The sequence below is a fragment of the Asterias rubens genome, chromosome 15 (assembly GCF_902459465.1).
Source record: "Asterias rubens chromosome 15, eAstRub1.3, whole genome shotgun sequence".
Taxonomy (NCBI): Eukaryota; Metazoa; Echinodermata; class Asteroidea; order Forcipulatida; family Asteriidae; genus Asterias; species Asterias rubens.
This window is the reverse complement of record NC_047076.1, coordinates 5,279,387-5,285,795: the sequence shown is the minus strand read 5'-3', so window position 1 is coordinate 5,285,795 and position 6,409 is coordinate 5,279,387. Positions and strand designations below refer to the sequence as shown.

Here is a 6,409-nt window from a genome sequence, read left to right as displayed (position 1 = left end):
TGCGCCAAGTAGACCCTAGCATAACGAATCCACTTGGGCGCATTCCATCAATTGTTAAAAAGTGGTATTTTAATTGAGATCAGTTGAGGTTCTTGGAAGATTTGTGGCGCTGGCGAAGTCTTCACAACACCGTCTAATGATGACCGACCGACTGACGTTCCGCAAACTAAGTAGGGCGCCCTCAATTTAATTGCTTTTATCAGGGTCGTGCTCTACTCAAACTAGAAGTTTTCTCTGTTTGTTTCATTTTGCTAACACTTCAACGTTTAGAAATTACGACAATAAAAATGCATATTTTCTTCATTAAATTTACAGCTTTCGGCAAGGTAACAAAATACAACATCCCAATTAAATTCCCAAAATATTTGCGTCCCCGAATTCTGAAATAAAAACCGCACAAAATAATAATCTTCGCTGGTTCACAGCTCCACGTCTAAACAGTGAAGATAGTACTGTTGGAGACCAGCGAATGCAAACCCACTCGGCCCGGGCGCCCCATCCCATGCAACTCACTATCAGCCATCAAATAATCACACACAGTTTTTAATGCGCATCAGACTTGCAATGCACTGGAATAGTTTACGGACTTGTGGACCGTCCAGCCTACTTACGAAGGGATTTATATTATTCGTGTCTGGATTTTGTTCTTAAGAGTCTTCTCTAGATAAGTTGGATATACATATCTTTCGGACTAAAAGCTCAACGACAGGTACGTATTCACTCACTTGTGTGTTTTGTTTTGTGTGGTTTTGCCATGTCAAGTTCGCGAAACTGTATTGCCTGCATTTGCCATTCATTTTGTGTACAGACGACTATCTATGTAGTAAATGTATGTTGCACGCAGACAACAGTTAATTTCACTCAACTGTATCCTGACTTGTTGCACAAGAAGTACAGTGGCCAACCACGAATATCATGATAACTGCTTTGGGGGTTTTGAACAAAACTTGTTGCGGATTATTTACACTGTCAATCTCCCACGAAATGTAAAAGTTTCTGAAACAAAACAGTGAAATCATGTCAAGTTTGTGGTTTGTTTACCAAACTTGCCAATCACTTCAGTCACGTCAGCCAATGACATGAATGAAGGTCGTATAATTTGAAATAAACAGACATGCCAAAAAGTACATGGTTCAAAAAGAGTTTGTGATGGTTGCATACACTGGCAAAGGGATCAGCAGGCATATACATCTTTCTCTAAGTCTAAACTAATATAAGGTTTGATCATTATGAATGATAACAATTTTTATATTTAATTATAAATATTATTATTAAATATAAATAAACTTTATCTCCTAAATTGAATTACTCTTTGTCTGGCAACTATCTTACTCTATGCTTGTTGTAATCAACAAAGTTTATACTTTTAATAAGGTAACTTAATTTCGCTTTTATAAGTTGTCATGGCATTGTCCTTGTTTCCATCCAAAACCAAGCCAGGAATTTAGTTTCTTATTGAAAGTTTAATGGTTTAATGTTAGTTTCTAGTCTTGTTACCGCCGGAAAGGAATTTGTATTTGACAACAATTTAAAACAGTACTATACAAAAGGGGGTTGATAAATACTATTATATCAGTCATGTGTTTATTTTCCAGCAAATGTGTCTGGTATAGTTTCAAACAAACTGTAACAATAAATCAATGTATACTGACTTTTTTCATAACAAAAGTTGTGAAAGTAGATTCATTATATGACTAGCAGGCACATTGCAAAACCAGCCAGATTGGATTGGAGCCTACATATGTATGTAGACGCAAGTTGCAATTTCATTGGCCCATTTCAAAACCACGGCTTCGGATCCAGATTCGGCTCACGCTAACTTGGCCCCGGGATTGTTTTGACAATTGTGCGTGCTTTGGGTACGTGCTCCGCGTACGTGCTACGGCTTCAGACGAGAGACCGGAGCCTGAACAAATCCAAAGCTGAAGCCGTGGATTCGAAAATGGGCCACAGAGTTATCTCCAAGAGTCCAAGGCAAACTTATGTAGAGCATGCAAGGGTCAAACAGTTTAAATTTTCCCTCATCAATTTTCAGAAAGCCAGCAGTGGTACACACATTTCATTTTAAGTTAAATCAATCTTAGTCTCCAATTTAAACCAATAACCAAACAGAGGCTTGAAGGAAATAGTTTGACTCCATTTTTATGGTGTAAAAATAACCACACATGATTGTCAATGTCAGTAGCATACAATACAAGGAACATGACATGATGGCAGCATGATTAATGGTTTATTTAGCCCTCAAGTATTCAAGACACCCTGCCAATAAAAGGTTCAGTGTTCACCTTAATGGCACTTGGTGTTGACAAACAGTTCCCTATTCAACCTTGTACATGGGGGCTGGGCTCACCGGTTGAACTCTACTACTCAAGCTAGTACAACAGGACCCTGTGTCTACCTGGTATAGGAGCACAGTAAACCCACTTCACTCCTAGACCCTCCCTGCTTCAATACTCCTAGGGTTGGTACAGACCACACATAGAGTGCCCATGACCCCGCAGGGTATTGCCAGTCAGTGTCATGTCACACTCCCTACTTCCGGTTGTTTGGAATACAATGTCGGGTGTAAAAGGAAGATCATTTTTAAACGTGAACTCATACGTGAAATGTTTTATTATAATTTGAATGAATGTTTACCTTGTAGAAATCAACATTCAATAATAGTTTCAGCTGAGGATTTGTAACAAACATGTATTAGGGTTCTCCTCTTAATGTTTTAAAAACTGAGGGTCATTTTGGACCCACGTTTTGGAAGTTTGGCCAAAGCGCGCTAAAAGTTGAAATAAGCTCGGAATGTGTGTAACTTAATCTTTATCTTATGTTTTAAAAGATGTGCAATCTTGGGGATTCTAAATGGTCTTACATAACATGCATGATTTTTACGAATTTGATCTAAGGTCCCAAAGAACTTGTGTAGCGGCTGCAATTCCCATGAAACGACCGGCAGTTTGCACATCGGCCCGATTTGCTAAGCTTGTGCACAGGGAGAACCTTGATCTGCCCCTCGTATAAAGACCGCATCAATGACGTATGAACGTGACTGAAATGTCTTAAAAACCCATACTTCCTGTTATTGGATCGCGTTCTTGATAAAAGGACCCTGTGAATCATTTCCCCTCGTTGTGTGTACCCCTCTTCCCCCCTCCCATGATTCCTTCTCACCAGGATTTGACTTGATGATGATTCATCAAAGGCTGCTTGGTCTACAAAAGGAAGGTATACATAGGCCTACAGCGGAACACGGGTTTTTATTTTGAAACACTACATTTTGACGATAAAGTTAATTCATTCAAATAATATATCCTATTGTGTGTACACCAGCAGGCCAGGGCCCAATTTCATAGAGCTGCTAAGCACAAAAATTTGCTTAGCATGAAATTTCTTCCTTGATAAAAACAGGTTTACCAACCAAATTTCCATAAATGATTTTCAGGATAAGCAAACAAAAGCTGAATACCAGTAACAAGCACTATGCAACAAATGGAAATTTGGGTGGTAATCCTGTTTTTACCTGGGAAGAAATTTCATGCTTAGCAAATTTTTGTGCTTAGCAGCTCTATGAAATTGGGCCCTGGTGTTTCATGGAGGCAACGAAGGTGATTGCCCTCGCTGCCCCTTCTTGCCTCGGTGCCCTTGAAATGCTCCAGCAGAAATTTACAATTTCCTCCATATATAAATAGGGTGCCCTTTTCCCAAGGAGAAAATGCCTCGGTGCCCTTACCCTTTCAAAAACGAATCATATAGGTCTGCACCAGGCCTGGATTTACTGTACATGGAGGCCATGACCTCTGTTGCCCCTGGTGTTGGTCTTGGTAGGCCTACCCCTTTTAAAGTTTCCCACAGACTTTTGAGATTTTCCTATGCAAGTGACCTTAAAGGGAAGAGGCTGTGTACGAAAACAAAAATGGATTTGCCCTCTCAAACAAAGATGAAGTTGTCATTGCCTCCATGCCCTTTGATACTTCCAGTACAAACTTTGATTTCCTTCATGAAGTCTTCTGCTTCACATAGCTGCCTTGCCCTTTTTTAAAGTAAAGATGTATCATGCCTGCATTTATCAGTACAGGAAGAGCACACTCCTCAAACCTTTTTGAAAATACCCATTGCGCAAATGCTAATGAATGGCATGCTGAGATATGCACCTCATTCCACGCCTGACGTGAGCATACCGATTGTTTGCGATTTATACGGTGTGAGCTCATGTGACATGATACCAGTAGGGAAAAATGTTCTTTAATTTTATTTAATGTAATGTCAAGTAATGTAAATTATGGTTTTTTTTTTATGTTCACATGCTACATGGTACGGATACTAATTGTAAGGAACAAAATTAAACGATTGTGTTTTGTTTTATTTTAAAACCCCTCATATACAGTGTATGATTGTAGGTGGTCCAACCAACCTGTAAAAAGTGTGCAACTACGGTATGAATATTTATTTGTAGGTTTACAATCAATAGGCTACTTGCTTTCCATCTCACTTTTCACCATCTCGTTTACCCAACCTCAATGTTGTAGATGAACCCTTTCCCCTAGGACACACAGCCTCCTGACGCAAAGTGTTGCACTCTGCCGTTGCTCATTTACCCCTGTTGCTCCGGTTTCCCCCTCTACATCCCCCCCCCCCCCCCGTACAGTAATTAGCCGCCCCAAGCTCCGAACTTAGAGCCTTCTGTTTTGTGTAAATGCTGTTTTTTTTCTTCTCCGCACCGTTTTCTCCCCATTGGGCATGTGAGTCTTGCATTGGCTTGGAGATGGTAGACTAATTTAATCTCAATCGTGGATGTTTTCCGAGGCTGCCGAGTTTTATCGTCCATGATTTCTGAGAGAGAGACAGAGTGGAGGGAAGGGGGGGGGGGGGGGGGGGGATACAGGAAGTAAGCTTTGAAGGGACGCGGTAATTGCGTTTGATGAGCAGACGACTTGGCATTTGAATTGCTGTGCCATGCATGAACTGAATTTAGATCATCAGGGTAATATCGCTCTATGATGTTATACAAAAAAATGAATCGGCAATAGAAAATTATGCCAAATATGTATCATGTCTACTCACTGGGAAGTCTTGTGCTCTGAATTCTTAACCAAGAAAATTAAATTTTACACAGAGCACAATGGGGAAATAATGTAATGAAAATGACATGGTTTAAATACCAAGACATTCAAGCTCATTTTAAGGACACTTGTGTTGATACCATGTACATAGTTTGTAGATTCAGGCGGCTTCATGTTGGCCTGATAAGTCACAGAGGCAACACAGGCGATTGCCGCGGTGTCCCTTGCCCTGGTCATTGCCTTGGTGCGCTTGAAAAACGCCAATAGAAATTTGAGAAAATGCCTTGGTGCTTACCCTTTAAAAAAAAAAGTCTTAAGGCCGCAGCCTGAGATTGATTTACACATTACACATTAATGTGCACTATTGGTATAGATTCATGATGAAGGCCTACAGTACATCATTGTTCTGATACCTCGGTATAAACCAAGGGGGCAAATAGCACCCTCAGCTTCGCCTCGGGTGTCATTTCCCCCTCGGGGTGTACAAAACTCCACTGGACCCCGTCACAGCGTGAAACAATTGCATAGTGTACTCTGTAGGCCTAATAGCCATCAGCATAAATTATAACGCATAATGTATTCAAGATCTTTGTCACATTGTAAACATAAACTGGTACACATTATACAGCAAATGTGTACATGAACATGGCATGCACGTTGATGTATCCATGGGACATCAAACGGCTGAATTTCATTGTTAATAGTTATACCACGCAACATTAATGTGCATGCGTGCAAAGGTTTGCAATGTACCCTCCATCATATTGTCCTTATTCCATTTTAGCCCCATGTAACTGTAATTTTTAACTGTTACATTTGTATGGAGCTGTCCAATCTTTTGTAGTTTGCCTACAAACAGGATCGTGGATAGAAAAACATTTTTACATGTAATTGAAATTTGAATTGATGATTGTTTCATGTATTCATGCATGTGTAAATAGAGTACAGATGTACACATACATGTAACATTGTGACAAGTTCACATTTTGATTACAACAAAATTGCTAAAAATCACCTTAAATAATTCAGAAGACTTAAGGGTAGGCCAGGCCTGATACTTCACGGTGGCAACAAAAGCAATTTCATCCTTGCCTTCTGGTAAATGCTCTAGTAGAAATTTACAATTTCCTCATACAGGGTGCCATTTGCCAAGGAGAAAATACCTTGGTGCCCTTGCCTTTTCAAAAACGAAGCACACAGCCCTGCTTCTAAAATTGTCAATACATCTTCTAAATCATATTAGCTCTGAGCTAGACATGGAACTCCAAGTGGAACAATCCATTGGGGATGTCAATATCTCCCTGTCACAAATTAGTAATTCCAAACCAGGGACACGTTGTCTCGGATCGGGCGAGTTG

General features: G+C 40.1%; 1 protein-coding gene across 1 annotated transcript in view; it reads left to right on the top strand.

The window, feature by feature from the left end:
• The first annotated feature begins 558 nt into the window (after nucleotides 1-558).
• The window catches only part of LOC117299991 (tyrosine-protein phosphatase non-receptor type 4-like), a 94,371-nt gene continuing 88,520 nt past the window's right edge, over nucleotides 559-6,409 (top strand). The window contains exon 1 of the mRNA XM_033783631.1: nucleotides 559-709. The gene's annotated coding sequence lies outside the window, so the exon portion shown is untranslated. The remainder of the gene's footprint in view (nucleotides 710-6,409) is intronic.